The following is a 17,354-nucleotide window of genomic DNA, read 5'->3' on the forward strand; positions in this document are numbered from 1 at the left end:
CTAGCCTCACAGTCTACCATTTTACCCCTTCGACCATGAAGCGTCTGCGCTAAAGAGGCAATTGCATCCCTGGCTACCGCAAAGTCTACTGCATCCTCAAATGCAAGCTTTGCAACTACGGTTATTGCACTGTACAACACGCCATACCTAATTAACAGAGTCCCGTGTCACTCTGTTCCTTCTGTTGATGTTGCCGTCCAATCCTTGGCATCCTTCCACCACCTCCTCAGTATCAAACCTTGCGAGATTTCATCCAAACCCTCGTGCTTCATCACACAAAATATGTGACAGTAAAGAATACCTTCATTATTCCACATCTGACAATCACATTCAATCTTTGGCTCACTCGGACTGTATAGCACCTTGCGGACGCTACGATGGTTCCCTATCTTTGAGAACTTGTAGACAGTTGTTGTGCTTATGCTGTCCTTGCCCAAAAAGAGTAAAGTCCCAACCCCATTGATTTGTTTCCTAACCTCCTTAAAGATTGCTCTGGTGTATATCTTCGAAGCAAACAGCTCTATCAGATCCAGACCTTTGTCAATACCGGCATGTAATACGACGAGAAAAACTGAGTTGTCACCTCATTATTGCGGTAGTTTTTCACCACCCTATCCAAGCTGTGAACCAATTCCAAAATGCTATTTGTGAACTTAAGAAACCCTTTGATGAAAGCATTTATGCCCTTACATCTCGAAGTTATCCTATAGCCGGCGCAGAAAGTACCCCGCAGATATGCCGTTGCCCAACTCTATCTTAAGTGATAGGTGATCTTCACCCAACTGTTGTTCATTAATCTGAGACTCTGCATGGCCGTCTTCTAGTACTCCTCAAACTCCTCAATATCAAAGTTTGCATAAAGTGCCTACTTGAACACCTTCCGAAATTCAAGTTCTTTCACCCTTTGGATACAATTTTTCTCTAAGTGCCACCCGCATAGGCGATGCCTGGCTGAAGGCAGCACCTCCACAATTGCTGCCCGCATATCTTTATCCCCATCGGTGACCACAACAGATGGCTTCTTATCGCTCATGACATCAAGAATATTAAACAAAATCCACATATATGTACGGACCTCCTCATCCTTCAGCAAGGCAAACCCGAAGATCGATGTCTGCTTGTGGTGATTTGATCCAGAAAATACTACTAGAGGCTTCTTGTATTTGTTGGACCGATAAGTTGAATCAAATGCAATCACATCACCGAACAGCTAGTAATCCACCATCATCTGCCCATCAGCCCAGAATAGGATACAAGTCGATCCTCTGCTGTCCTTGTATATCTGGCAACCATCATCATGTTAGCGTTAGCTTTGCCATCCAAATAACTTTTCATCGTCGCTGCATCACCGTCGTTTACTTGAGTTATTCTTTGGTTGTGCACATAATTATATAGACCCCTTTTCATAAACCGAAGCATCCCATAGCCCCTGACTGCCTGGTCATGTAAGCCATAATTTTCGATGTAGCAATCCCAAACTTCTTCAGATTATCAACTTAAGCCTTGTCACTATCACTCAGCTTCCAATGACTAGAAAGAAGATGACTAAACATAGTTGCAACAAGGGGGTGGTTATGATTGTCCTTGATCCTCCTCACTTTCCAAACCTGTTTTGCGCATCATAGAAAATTTTCAACTTTGCCTTGCAACCCGTGCGACTCTCCAGCCTCTCCTCCTGTACTCTTTCTGGATGATCATAGTGTTTCTCATGCCTTGTACCCTATCGGTGACAGAAAAAATCTCGCCTCACCAACAAACCATTTATTTGAGCCACATCACCCATCCAAACAACGAACCCTCTTAGCCAGGCAAATTGTTTGTACGCTGCATAAGCCTCTTCCTCGGTACTAAAAACTTTGCCCACGAATTTCTCCGCAGACCTAAACCCGGTAACATCACCCTCACATGTAACCGAGTCCCCGCCAACACCGTTCCTGCGTACTTCGTCACCCATTTCACCCGTCTCGGATTCATTTTCAAAGGAGTCGTCGTCATCCTCCCCATTCGAAGAAGACATACCGAAATACTCTTTTCACTAAGCTGATTTGATTCCTCCTCTCCACCACTGAACTGAAAGCTCAAGTCCATCACAGGAACTCAATCACCTGGCAAATGTTTAATTAGCAATATTCATCAACGAAGGCGAATGTAAGTTCTACAAAGCGTAGACTGAATTAACAAGTTATAATAATCTAACCAAATATAAATAGCTAAACCAAACTTGAACAAGAGTAGATGATCATCATCCATCCACTTGAAATCAAACTCATTCTCCTACTAGTCCCAAACGGGAAGGATGCTATAATAAGCTCAATTCAAGTAGTAAGTCACAAACAACAAATCTTTGGAATTAAAAAAACACATTATATCATTGTTGAAAGAATAATTAATATATTTAACACTCATTATATCACCAGTGAAGTCATCAAGAAAGTCACAAGATGAAAAAAAAATTATTGACCTGTTCATAACCTGGGTCGAACTATCCGACCCGGGATGATTGGCGACAAAGCGACCGACCTCTCCAGGTCAGACTATCCGACCTCTTCCTAAAAGAGCTCGGCCAAATCGACAAGAAAGTCCAAAAAAGGGCCCAACTCAAGGAATACGACCCAGATCCAAAGGCAGCCCAAGCCTATAGAGATAAGGGCGGTTCCATAAAAGATAAGCTGACCTCGCCAAAAGATAAGATAAGATAAGATAAGATAAGATAAGATAACTAACTTATCTATCTAAGAAGGTCATACCACGCTATTATAAATATGCTGGAGCACCTAAGTATAACTCATACTCTGATTCTACTAAAAAACCTATTTAATACCCATGCTAACTTAAGCATCGGAGTCTCTTGCAGGTACCCCACACCCTCCGATGACGAAGGATCAGCAGTGCAGCCAGTCCAACAAGTCAGACATGATAGCTCCGACCGCCATCCACCAGCCGGACACGTCATCTCTGACCAGTACAGAAGATCTCGACCGAGATCGACCTATAGTTTTAGGTAACCCTCGGAACATTGGCGCCGTTGCCGGGGACCTGGAAGTCATCCCACCAACATGGCTGACAACCATGACAACGACCACGACTCAGATCTAGAAGATAGAACACCGCACAAAAACGCGGGCAATACACTGAAAGATACCCCAGAATCTAACGGGGACAAAAACTCATCAAATCCGTTAGAGGCGCTTCAAGATCGTTTAAAGAAACTTGAGAAAGAAGCCTAACACCAGTGAGAAGCAGGAAAGGATCTACAAAGAGAGATAAGGTGACGCCGGGAATTGGAGGATAAACTTCTAAAAATTGAAGCCGATCTCAAAGCCAAAACCACTCGATCCACCCCTGAGGACAACTCTCTCAAGGATCAAGATGCATTCACTAGGGAGATCATGAAGACCAAAATCCCAAAAGACTTCAAACTTCCAGATATGACTTTGTACGATGGCACCACAGACCCCAACTATCACCTCAGCAATTTCAGAAGTAGAATGTACCTCACTGACGCCTCAGATGCAGTTCGTTGCAAAGCTTTTCCAACAACCCTTACCAAAACTGCCATCAGATGGTTCGGCAACCTACCTCCAAAATCTATCTCAAGCTTTAACGACTTAGCCAAAAAGTTCCTGGCCAGATTTTCAATCCAAAAAGATAAGGCTAAGCACGCCCCCAGTCTCTTAGGAATCAAGCAAGAAGATCGGGAAAGCCTTCGCAACTACATGGAAAGATTCAACAAAACATGCCTAGACATACAAAGCCTACCAACAGAGGCCGCTATCATGGCCTCATCAACGGCCTACGGGAGGGACCCTTTAGCCAATCTATATAAAAAAAATACCCCACATCTCTGGATGAGGTGCAAGAGCGAGCTGAGAAGTACATCAACATGGAAGAAAATTCCCGACTTGGAGAAGCCTCGAGATCCGGTTTCGCCTACCGAGATAAAGATAAAGAATCCAAGAGGAAAGAAGATCGAACGGGGAGAAGATCAAAAAGTATCATAATTACACCCCTCTTCGGGTGTCCCTTGTGGATATTTATAAAGAAGTCTGTAACACAGAAAGGATACCCCCAGCTCGACCACTCAAAGGCAAGAGAGGAGGAGGAAATCGAAACGAATATTGTGAATATCATCGAGTCCGAGGGCTTTCCACCAACCAATGCTTTGACTTAAAATGTCATAGAAAAATTAGTGAGAGAAGGAAAACTAGATCGGTTTTTGGCCACCCGAGATGATGAGGAAAGAAAGAGAAGAAGGGATGAAGATGTCGGACGAACCGAGCGATCACCTCGTACGCCAGAAAGACATGTCCATATGATACACGGAGGATTTGCAGGAGGAGGAATCTCCAAATCATCCCACAAAAGATATCTCAAAGAAGTATATCATGTCGAAGGGAAGGAGGAAGCACTCGACATCCCTGCAATCACATTCACCAAAGAAGATGCATCCGGTGTCATCTCAGGACACGACGATCCCATGGTCATCACCATCATACTGGCAAATGCCAATCTCCACCGCACATTAATAGACCAAGGGAGCTCCGCCGACATCTTATTCAAAACTGCCTTCGATAAGCTCGGTTTAGAAGAAAGGGAGCTTAAAGCATACCCGAACAGCCTGTTCGGACTGGGAGATATCCCAGTACAACCACTGGGATACGTGTCGCTACATACAACCTTCAGAAAAGGGAACCAATCCAGAACACTCAAGATAGACTACATCGTGGTCGACGTGAGTTCATCCTACAATGCCTTAATAGGTCAGACAACACTAAATCAACTCGGCGCAATAGTCTCAACTCCACATCTATGCATGAAATTCCCAACTACAGAAGGGATAGCTAGGATAAAAGCATATCAAAAGATGGCACGCCGCTGTTATAACGAAAGTCAAAACCTCAGAGGCAGAGGAGAAGAGTTCCATACAATTGAGCTCGGTGGAGTTCAGAGACGAGAAGAACTCCGTCCGCAGCCCGAAGGTGAAGTAGAGAAAGTTCAGATTGGAGACACCTCGGACAAAACAACTAATATTGGCACGATCCTGAAGGGAGACGCAAAAGAATTACTAGTACAATTCTTACGAGATAATGTCGATCTCTTCGCATGGAAAGCTGCAGACATGTCAGGCATAGACCCCAAGCTAATGTGTCACAAGTTGACGGTCTATCCAGGATCTCGGCCGGTACAGCAGAGACGAAGAAAACTTGGGCCAGAACGATCCCAAGCCGTGGAAGAACAGGTACAAGCACTACTGGAGGCAGGATTCATAAGAGAAGTCAAGTACCCACTATGGCTAGCTAACGTCGTCTTGGTGAAAAAATCAAATGGGAAGTGGCGAATGTGTACCGACTACACCGATCTCAACAAAGCCTGCCCAAAAGATCCTTACCCACTCCCAAGTATCGACGCTCTGGTAGATGCTTCATCCGGATATAGATACCTCTCGTTTATGGATGCATATTCTAGATACAACCAAATCCCCATGTATCCACCAGATCAAGAAAAGACCTCATTTTTAACACCAAAAGCAAATTACTGCTACATTGTGATGCCTTTCGGTCTCAAGAATGCGGGAGCTACTTATCAAAGGCTAATGAATAAAGTCTTTTCAGATCATATCGGAAAAATCATGGAAGTCTACATGGACGACATGTTAATAAAGACACAAAGTGAAGATACATTATTGTCTGACCTGGCCCAAGTGTTCGACACTATAAGGAAGCATGACATGCGACTCAATCCCGCAAAAGAGGAATTGAATTGAAGCGGGCAAATTTAGAAGCGGGCAAATTTGCAGTAGAAGCGGGCAAATTCTTAGGTTTCATGCTCACACAAAGAGGAATTGAAGCAAATCCAGACAAATGCCAGGCCATACTCAACATGAAGAGCCCAACTTGTGTCAGAGAGGTACAACAACTCAACGAGAGATTGGCAGCCTTATCCAGATTCTTAGCAGGATCAGCCATAAGATCTCTCCCCTTCTATGCCACTTTAAGGAAAGGAAAGAAGTTCGAATGGATAATGGAATGCGAGCAAGCCTTCCAGGATTTCAAAAGTTTCCTGGCACGGCCACCTATCCTAACTCGACCACGAGAGGAAGAACCACTCGTATTGTACCTTGCGGTAGGAAGTCGGGCAGTAGCCTCAGCTCTGGTTCGAGAGGACAACAAAGGGCAACAACCTGTATACTTCATTAGTAAAGCGCTGCAGGGATCCGAGCTGAACTACCAAAAAATAGAAAAGTTTGCCTATACTCTCATACTGACATCTCGACGACTTCGCCCGTACTTCCAGGCTCACACCATTAAGGTTCGAACCAACCAGCCCATAAAAGGGATATTATAGAAAATAGATCTAGCAGGCAGAATTTTATAATGGGCAGTCGAGTTATCCGAGTTCGACCTCCAATATGAAGCTCGGACAGCCATCAAATCACAGTACTTGGCCGACTTCATTGCAGAATTCACAGATACCCTGGAAACCCCCACAGAATGGAATCTCTACGTGGATAGGTCCTCGAATAAGACTGGAAGCGGCGCAGGTGTGATAATAGAAAGCGACCAAGGAACCAAAGTTGATCTTTCCCTCAAATTTGGGTTCCCGTCCTCAAACAACCAGGCAGAATATGAAGCGTTACTAGCTGGTTTGAAGCTGGCTAAGGAGGTTGGAGCTCAAAAACTCAACATCTTCAGTGATTCACAAGTACTCACCTCACAAATAACAGGGAGCTACCAAGCCAAAGATCCCACCATGAAAAAGTATTTGGATAAAACCAAGGAACAGCTCGGACAACTCGGGGAATATAAGATCTGCCACATACCCCGCGAACAAAATGCCCGAGCTGATGCACTCTCAAAACTAGCCAGCACCAAACCAGGGGGCAACAATAGAAGCCTCATCCAGGAAATGCTACAGAACCCGTCAAGGATGGATGACCCCCATAATTAATTACCTCAAAACAGAAACACTCCCCACAGATGAAAAGGAGGCAAAGAGGTTAAAACGGAAGGCTCAGTACTACACTATCATAAACAACACCCTATATAAAAGAGGGATTTCAATACCACTATTAAAATGTGTGCCAACCTCCAACACAAGAGAAGTTTTAGAGGAAGTACACAGTGGCATTTGTGGTAATCATCTCGGAGCACAAGCTCTCACCAAAAAAGTACTCCGGGCGGGATTTTTTTGGCCAACTCTACAAAAGGAAGCTACAGAGTTTGTAAGGACATGCCCACCATGCCAGAAACATGCCAACTTTCACATTGCCCTGCCAGAAGAGCTCATCAACGTAACTTCACCTTGGCCATTTGCAAAATGGGGACTCGATCTTCTCGGACCTTTTCCCCAGGGATCAGGACAAGTTAAATTCCTCATAGTCAGGGTAGACTATTTCACAAAGTGGATCGAGGCAGAGCCCCTAGCCAACGCCACTGCTCAAAGGAGCTGGAAATTCCTATATAGGAATATTGTCACAAGGTTTGGGGTTCCATACCCCATCACTACAGACAATGGCACCCAATTCACAGATGCGGGCTTCAGAAAGTTAGTAGCTGACTTAAACATAAAATACCACTTCACCTCCGTCGAACATTCCCAAGCTAATGGACAAGCCGAAGCGGCCAACAAAGTCATATTGGCTGGGCTGAAACAGAGACTGCAAGATGCAAAGGGAGCTTGGGCCGAAGAACTTCCACAAGTCCTATGGGCATATCGAACAACGCCACATTTCACCACAAACGAATCACCATTTTGATTAGCGTACGGAGTGGAGGCAATGATCCCAGTAGAGGTCGAGGAAAGGTCGCCTAGAGTGGTTCATTACAATGAGGAAGCCAACTCCCAACTTCAAAGGGAAGAGCTCGACCTAATTCCTGAAATCCAAGAAAGAGCTCGGATCAGGGAAGAAGCACTAAAACGTCGAATGGCTTCTAGATATAATCAAAAGGTGGTGCCAAGAGGTTTCGCTGAGAATGATCTCATCCTAATCCGAAATGATATTGGAACAACTCGACCCGGAGAAGAAAAGTTGGCAGCAAACTGGAAAGGACCCTACCGAGTCATCGAAGTACTTGGGAAGGGCTACTACAGACTGTCCGAACTCGAGGGACGGAAGGTAAAATATCTCATCATAGGATGCACTCTTTTTCCTGAAAAGGTTTTTTAATGAGGCACCAAGTTGAGATTCAGAAATTATCCGACTTAAAGGGATAAAAAACTCCCGCATGTATATATTTGCACTATCTTTTGAATAAAATATATTTTAGATATTCTACAAATTCTCAAGACGCATTAATCTGAAGCATTCATCGTCCGATTATAAAGCAATAGATCGGCAGAAAGTGAAAAACAGATTCACTGCACGATCACGATAAAGACCAATAGAGATAAAAACGCGATTCATCTAAAGGTCGACCAAACAAAGATAGAAACCACCTTCTACAAATCGGCAAAGATGAACACAGAATAATGCAAGAAGTTATCGAAAGTGATCCAGAAAAAGAACCTGACGAGGTCTTATGGATTGCTAAATAATAACTTAAAGACTGGCCGACGTTAAGAAGTCGGACCAAGTCAACCCAAGTTATCAGCAAATCCCTGGAAAGAGGTCTGGCCAACCCTATAAAAGAGGAATTGCTATAACTTAGAAGAGATCGACATGACGAAGTTGGTCTCCTACGAAAAAAAAAGTTATAAAAGTAATCCCTGAAAGAGATCTGACAAAGGTCCAAAAAAGAGGATTACAAAATAACTTAGAAGAGATCGACGTGACAAAGTCGGTCTCCTACGAAAAACAAGTTATAAAAGTAATTCCTGAAAGAGATCTGACAAAGGTCCAAAAAAGAGGATTACAAAATAACTTAGAAGAGATCGACATAAAGAAGTCGGTCTCCTACGAAAAACAAGTTATAAAAGTAATCCCTGAAAGAGACATGACAAGGGTCCAAGAAAGAGGACTACAAAAATAACTTGAAAAATGACAACGCAAAGAAGTCGGTCTCCTACAACAAACAAGTTATAAAAGTAATCCCTGAAAGAGACCTGACAAGGGTCCAAGAAAGAGGATTACAAAAATAACTTGGAAAAGGACGACGCAAAGAAGTCGGTCTCCTACAACAAACAAGTTATAAAAGTAGTCCCTGAAAGAGACCTGACAAAGGTGCAAAAAAGAGGACTACAAAAATAACTGGAAAGAGGACCAACGCAAAGAAATCGGTTATGGATTGCTAGAAATAAATACAAGTAAGAGCCAGAAAATCGAAGTACAAGTTGGATCCACACATCCACAACCTCAAAGGATCCAAGCTACAAGCAATAAGTACAAAGCAATCCAAAGAGGCCGAGCAGCAAGGCTTCAGCATTCTCAAAACCCAGAAAGGTGCCAAGACAAGTGCAAATAAGCATGATATAAAATACAATATTATAAACAAAGCTTCAGGATCAGGCCCAAAGCTTGAAAGCTACTTGTTGTTTTTTCAAAATAAAAAGTTGCTAAACACGTAACCAGAAGGAGTATCAACAGTCAGCAAAATATTCAAATTACAAAATAAAGAGTTTAAAAGCCCATAAGTTGGGCTATCTACACAAATATCCAAGAAAAATCAACTAAGATGGGGAGCCTTCCCGGCAGCATCAGTACGGGGAGAAGGAGGGCGAGTCTGAATAGGCACAGCATCTACGGTACCATCATTCCGGTTCAAGATCTGACAGTCTGGATCAAAAATGGAATGACCGACCTCAACCAGAGAAATTGTAGAAGTTGACACCTTGGCAGAAGGCACAGGGGGAGGATTGACATCATCATCATCCTGGTCATCAGGGACAATCTTACCATCCCTCACAACATTGCCCAGGCTAAAAAGAGCAAGGTCGGCCTCAGGAGAAATAATTTGAACCTGCTCCTTCAGATTCTCGTAAGCAGCATTCACACTGCCAACGAGATGCCCCTGGAGCTCGGAGTAATTAGCTCGGGCATTCTCCAACTTCTCCTTCAAACGCATTCCCTCCCGATAAGATGTGACGTAGCTGTCTTTATGCCTCAATGTTGTGTCCTCGGCCAACCGCACAGAAGCCGCCAGAGCAAGGGAACTCGCCTTTTCATTCTTCAGATCCTTCTCCAGTTTGGCCACCTTCGCCTCAAGCTCCTCCTTCAAGCCTTTCATCCAATCGAACTCCTGATTTGCCTCCTCCATAAAAGCTTTGGTGGAATGGAGAGGAAGATTTTGAGCAGTTCGGTACAGGGCAGCTCCCATATGTGCCATTTTTACACTACTTCGAGTTATAAAATCCAAATGACGAAGGAGTGATACATCATCTATAGGGAGGACACCGTATGGACCGATCTGCTGATCTACAAACTTGACCGCATCAAAATCAGAGGCATCAAGGTTGAAAGGCTCAATTGTTTTTTGTTTCTTGTTGGGAGGAGCACCAGAAGTAGCAACGAAAGACTGTGGAGGGTCGGCCAGGTGAACCCGAGGAATGGGAATTACCTTCCTCGGCCCAGGAGAACTCGGCATGAGCGGCTTCACCTGAACTTGAGAAGAGCCCTCTCTCGTCGCCTTGGCCGAGATATTTTGAGCAGCAGCAGCCTTCTTTGCCTTTTTGTAGGCCTTCATGGAATCATTGTTCTTTGACATTTCTGAAAAAATAGAATCAACCACAATAATAGGTTACAATCACAAAAAGAGGAAGCAAAATTAAGAAACAAGTGAAGAAACAAGTCAGATAGTACCCAAAACAGTTCGAACCAGGGACGGGTCATTCAAAAACCTTTTTGTATCAAGATGGGGTGGTTCCCCCCATAATTCTTCAAGAACAATAACAAAAGCCCGCTCAACCTCATCAAGCATCTTCCATGTATAACGAGACACTCTCACATCCTTCTGCCACTCTAGAGGGAAAGCAGGCTCGTCATTCTCATCAAGAAAAAAAGGGCGGACCCCCTCAACAGCACGGACTCTAAAGAAATAGTTCTTAAAAGACTCATCGTACATGGCAAAAACTTTATGACCCTGGGCAGATGGTGCACGAAATTGTGATCATCAACAATGGCGCCAAAGACTTGGAGCTCTCAAACGTGAATCACACTTTGTCATAATTCCGCACAACTAACCAGCAAGTGCACTGGGTCGTCCAAGTAATACCTTACGTGAGTAAGGGTCGATCCCGTCCTCTCAGTGAAAATGTTCTACGCACGCTGTCACCGCACGGCTAATCATCTGTCGGTTCTCGATCATGTTGGAATAGGATCTATTGATCCTTTTGCGTCTGTCACACGCCCAACACTCGCGAGTTTGAAGCTCGTCACAGTCATCCCTTCCCAGATCTTACTCAGAATACTACAGACAAGGTTTAGACGTTCCGGATCTCAGGAATGACCGCCAATAATTCTAGCCTATACCACGAAGGTTCTAATCTTAGATTAGAAACCCAAGAGATACACATTCAAGCTTGTTTGCATGTAGAACGGAAGTGGTTGTCAGGCACGCGTTCATAGATGAGAATGGTGATGAGTGTCACATAATCATCACATTCATCATGTTCTTGGGTGCGAATGAATATCTTAGAGAAGAAGTAGATGTGAATTGAATAGAAAAACAGTAGTACTTTGCATTAATTCATGAAGAACAGCAGAGCTCCACACCTTAATCTATGGTGTGTAGAAACTCCACCGTTGAAAATACATAAGAACAAGGTCTAGGCATGGCCGTGAGGCCAGCCCCCAAATGTGAAAAGGTCTATCAAAAGTATGAAAATACAATAGCAAAAGGTCCTATTTATAGAGAACAAGTAACCTAGGGTTTACAGAAATAAGTAATTAATGCAGAAATCTTCTTTTGGGCCCACTTGGTGTGTGCTTGGGCTGAGCATTGAAGCTTCCATGTGTAGAGACTTTTCTTGGAGTTAAACGCCAGCTTTTGTGCCAGTTTGGGCGTTTAACTCCAGCTTTTGTGCCAGTTCTGGCGTTTTGACGCCAGAATTCTTAAGCTGACTTGGAACGCCAATTTGGGCCATCAAATCTTGGGCAAAGTATAGACTATTATATATTGCTGGAAAGCCCAGGATGTCTACTTTCCAACGCAATTAAGAGTACGTCAATTGGGCTTTTGTAGCTCTAGAAAATCTACTTCGAGTGCAGGGAGGTCAGAATCCAACAGCATCTGCAGTCCTTTTTCAGCCTCTGAATCAGATTTTTGCTCAGGTCCCTCAATTTCAGCCAGAAAATACCTGAAATCACAGAAAAACACACAAACTCATAGTAAAGTCTAGAAATATAATTTAACTAAAACATACTAAAAATATACTAAAAACAATGCCAAAAAGCGTATAAATTATCCGCTCATCACAACACCAAACTTAAATTGTTGCTTGTCCCAAAGCAACTGAAAATCATATAGGATAAAAAGAATAGAATGTACAATGAATTCCAAAAACATCTATGAAGATCATTATTAATTAGATGAGCGGGGCTTTTAGCTTTTTGCTTCTGAACAGTTTTGGCATCTCACTTTATCCTTTGAAGTTCAGAATGATTGGCTTCTATAGGAACTCAGAATCCAGATAGTGTTATTGATTCTCCTAGTTAAGTATGTTGATTCTTGAACACAGCTACTTTATGAGTCTTGGTCGTGACCCTAAGCATTTTGTTTTCCAGTATTACCACCGGATACATAAATGCCACAAACACATGACTGGGTGAACCTTTTCAGATTTTGACTTAGCTTTGCTAAAGTCCCCAGTGAGAGGTGTCCAGGGCTCTTAAGCACACTCTTTTTGCTTTGGACCACGACTTTAACCGCTCAGTCTCAAGTTTTCACTTGACACCTTCACGCCACAAGCACATGGTTAGGGACAGCTTGGTTTAGCCGCTTAGGCCAGGATTTTATTCCTGTGGGCCCTCCTATCCACTGATGTTCAAAGCCTTGAATCCTTTTTATTTTACCCTTGCCTTTTAGTTTAAAGGGTTATTGGCTTTTTCTGCTTGCTTTTTCTTTTTCTTCTTTTTTTCTTTTTTTTCGCATATATATATTTTTTTTCTACAAGCTTTTCACTGCTTTTTCTTGCTTCAAGAATCAATTTTATGATTTTTCAGATCATCAAATAACATTTCTCCTTTTTCCATCATTCTTTCAAGAGCCAACAATTTTAACATTCATAAACAACAAATTCAAAAATATGCACTGTTCAAGCATTCATTCAGAAGACAAGAATTATTGCCACCACATCAAAATAATTAAATTGTTTTAAAATTCGAAATTCATGTACTTCTTCTTCTTTTTCAATTAAAAACATTTTTTATTTAAGAAAGGTGATGGATTCATTTTCATAGCTTTAAGGCATAGACACTTAGACACTAGTGATCATGTAATAAAGACACAACATAGATAAACATAAAGCATAAAAATTCAAAAAACAGAAAATAAAGAACAAGGAAATTAAAGAACGGGCCCACCTTTGTGATGGCGACTTGTTCTTCCTCTTGAAGATCTTATGGAGTGCTTGAGCTCCTCAATGTCTCTTCCTTGCCTTTGTTGCTCCTCTCTCATGACTCTTTGGTCTTCTCTAATTTCATGGAGGAGGATGGAATGCTCTTGGTGCTCCACCCTTAGTTGTCCCATGTTGGAACTTAATTCTCCTAGGGAGGTGTTGATTTGCTCCCAATAGTTTTGTGGAGGAAAATGCATCCCTTGAGGCATCTCAGGGATTTCATGATGAGGAATTTCCTCATGTCCATGAGTGGGATCTCTTGTTTGCTCCATCATTTTCTTAGTGATGGGCTTATCCTCAACAATGAGGATGTCTTCCTCTATGTCAATTCCAGCTGAATTACAGAGGTGACAAATGAGATGAGGGAAGGCTAACCTTGCCAAAGCAGAGGACTTGTCTGCCACCTTGTAGAGTTCTTGGGATATAACTTCATAAACTTCTACTTCCTCTCTAATCATGATGCTATGGATCATGATGACTCGGTCTATAGTAACTTCAGACCGGTTGCTAGTGGGAATGATTGAGCGTTGAATAAACTCCAACCATCCCCTAGCCACGAGCTTGAGGTCATGCCTTCTTAGTTGAACCGGCTTCCCTCTTGAATCTCTCTTCCATTGAGCGCCCTCTTCACAGATGTCTATGAGGACTTGGTCCAACCTTTGATCAAAGTTGACCCTTCTAGTGTAGGGGTGTGCATCTCCTTGCATCATGGGCAAGTTGAATGCCAACCTTACATTCTCCGGACTAAAATCTAAGTATTTCCCCCGAACCATTGTAAGCTAATTCTTTGGGTCCGGGTTCACACTTTGATCATGGTTCTTGGTGATCCATGCATTGGCATAGAACTCTTGAACCATTAAGATTCCGACTTGTTGAATGGGGTTGGTGAGAACTTCCCAACCTCTTTTTTGAATCTCATGTCGGATCTCCGGATATTCTCACCCTTTTTGAGTTTGAAAGGGACCTCGGGGATCACCTTCTTCTTGGCCACAACTTCATAGAAGTGGTCTTGGTGCACCCTTGAGATGAATCTCTCCATCTTCCATGACTCGAAGGTGGAAGCTTTTGCCTTCCCTTTCCTCTTTCTAGAGGTTTCTCCGGCCTTAGGTGCCATAAATGGTTATGGAAAAACAAAAAGCAACGCTTTTACCACACCAAACTTAGAAGGTTTGCTCGTCCTCGAGTAAAAGAAGAAAGAAGAGAGTAGAAGAAGAAGAAATAGAGGAGATGGAGGGGGGGTATAGTTCGGCCATTATGGGTGTGTTTGGGTGGGAAAGTGGTTTGAATTTGAATGGTGAGGTAGGTGGGGTTTTATGAAGGATGGATGTGAGTGGTGAAGAGAATGGTGGGCTTTGATAGGTGAGGGATTTTTGGGGAAGAGGTATTGAGGGGATTGGTGAGTGGGTGAAGAAGAGAGAGAGATGAGGTAGGTGGGGATCCTGTGGGGTCCACAGATCCTGAGGTGTCAAGGATATCTCATCCCTGCATCAAGTGGCGTGCAAAAATGTCCCTTTCTGCCAATCCTGGCGTTAAACGCTAGTCTGGTGCCCATTTCTGGCATTAAACTCCCAGAATGGTGCCAGACTGGGCGTTTAATGCCCATTCTGTTACCCTTACTGGCGTTTAAACGCCAGTAAGTTTCTCCTCCAGGTGTTCTATTTTTAATACTATTTTTCCTTCTGTTTTTGCTTTTTCAATTGTTTTTGTGACTTCACATGATCATCAACCTACAGAAAACATAAAATAACAATGGAGAATAAATAAAATTGGGTTGCCTCCCAACAAGCACTTCTTTAATGTCAGTAGCTTGACAGTGGGCTCTCATAGAGCCTCACATATACTCAGAGCATGATGATGGCCTCTCAACACCAAACTTAGAGTTTGGTTGTGGCCTCCCAACACCAAACTTAGAGTTTGAATGTGGGGATTTTGTTTGACTCTGTATTGAGAGAAGCTTTTTATGCTTCTTCTCCATGGTTACAGAGGGAGATCCTTGAGCCTTAAACACAAGGGAGTCCTCATTCACTTGAAGGACTAATTCTCCTCTGTCTACATCAATCACAGCTTTTGCTGTGGCTAGGAAGGGTCTACCAAAGATGATGGATTCATCCATACACTTTCCAGTGTCTAGGATTATGAAATCAGCAGGGATGTAGTGGTCTTCAACCTTTACCAAGACATCCTCTACAAGTCCATAAGCTTGTTTCCTTGAATTGTCTGCCACCTCTAATGAGATTCTTGCAGCTTGCACCTCAAAAATTCCTAGTTTCTCCATTACAGAGAGAGGCATGAGGTTTATGCTTGACCCTAGGTCACACAGAGCCTTTTCAAAGGTCATGGTGCCTATGGTGCAAGGTATTGAGAACTTTCCGGGATCTTGTCTCTTCAGAGATAATCTCTGCCTAGTCAAGTCATCCAGTTCTTTGGTGAACAAGGGGGTTCATCCTCCCAAGTCTCATTACTAAATAGCTTGGCATTTAGCTTCATGATTGCTCCAAGGTACTTAGCAACTTGTTCTTCAGTAACATCTTCATCCTCTTTAGAGGAAGAATACTCATCAGAGCTCATGAATGGCAAAAGTAAATTCAATGGAATCTCTATGGTTTCTGTGTGAGCCTCAGATTCCCATGGTTCCTCATGAGGGAACTCTTTGGAGGTCAATGGACGTCCAGTGAGGTCTTCCTCAGTGGAGATCACTGCCTCTTCCTCCTCTCCAAGTTCGGCCGTGTGGATCATGTTGATGGCCTTGCACTCTTCTTTTGGATTCTCTTCTGTATTGCTTGGAAGAGTACTAGGAGGGAGTTCAGTAACTTTCTTACTCAGCTGACCTACTTGTGCCTCCAAATTTCTAATGGAGGACCTTGTTTCAGTCATGAAACTTTGAGTGGTTTTAATTAGATCAGAGACTACAGTTGCTAAGTCAGAGTGGACCTGCTTAGAATTCTCTGTCTGTTGCTGAGAAGATGATGGAAAAGATTTGCCATTTCTAAACCTATTTATTCCACCATTATTGTTGTTAAAGCCTTGTTGAGGCCTCTGTTGGTCCTTCCATGAGAGATTTGGATGATTTTTCCATGAAGGATTGTAAGTGTTTCCATAGGGTTCTCCCATGTAATTCACCTCTTCCATTGCAGGGTTCTCAGGGTCATAAGCTTCTTCTTCAGAGGAAGCTTCCTTAGTACTGACTGATGCAGCTTGTATTCCAGACAGACTCTGAGAAATCATATTGACTTGCTGAGTCAATATTTTATTCTGAGCCAATATGGCATTCAGAGTATCAATCTCAAGAACTCCTTTCTTCTGCCTTGTCCCATTATTCACAGGGTTCCTTTCAGAAGTGTACATGAATTGGTTATTTGCAACCATTTCAATGAGTTTCTGAGCTTCTGCAGGCGTCTTCTTTAGATGAAGAGATCCTCCAGCAGAGCTGTCCAATGACATCTTGGACAGTTCAGACAGACCATCATAGAAGATACCTATAATGCTCCATTCTGAAAGCATGTCAGAAGGACACCTTCTGATCAATTGCTTGTATCTTTCCCAAGCTTCATAGAGGGATTCACCTTCCTTCTGTCTGAAGGTTTAGACTTCCACTCTAAGCTTGCTCAATTTTTGAGGTGGAAAGAACTTTGCCAAGAAGGCATTGACTAGCTTTTCCCAAGAGTTCAGGCTTTCTTTAGGTTGTGAATCCAACCATGTCCTAGCTCTGTCTCTTACAGCAAAAGGGAAGAGCATAAGTCTGTAGACCTCAGGATCAACCCCATTGGTCTTGACAGTGTCACAGATTTGTAAGAATTCAGCTAAGAACTGATGAGGATCTTCCAATGGAAGTCCATGAAACTTGAAATTCTATTGCATTAGAG

At 43.0% G+C, this 17,354-nt stretch overlaps 1 non-coding gene across 1 annotated transcript; it reads left to right on the plus strand.

Annotated features, from left to right (window-relative positions):
* Positions 1 to 16,986: 16,986 nt before the first annotated feature.
* Positions 16,987 to 17,094, plus strand: LOC112745053 (small nucleolar RNA R71). The gene has a single exon (XR_003173001.1). It is a non-coding gene; the product is annotated as a small nucleolar RNA R71 (small nucleolar RNA).
* Positions 17,095 to 17,354: the final 260 nt, after the last annotated feature.

The sequence above is a fragment of the Arachis hypogaea genome, chromosome 14, assembly GCF_003086295.3.
Source record: "Arachis hypogaea cultivar Tifrunner chromosome 14, arahy.Tifrunner.gnm2.J5K5, whole genome shotgun sequence".
NCBI lineage: Eukaryota > Viridiplantae > Streptophyta > Magnoliopsida > Fabales > Fabaceae > Arachis > Arachis hypogaea.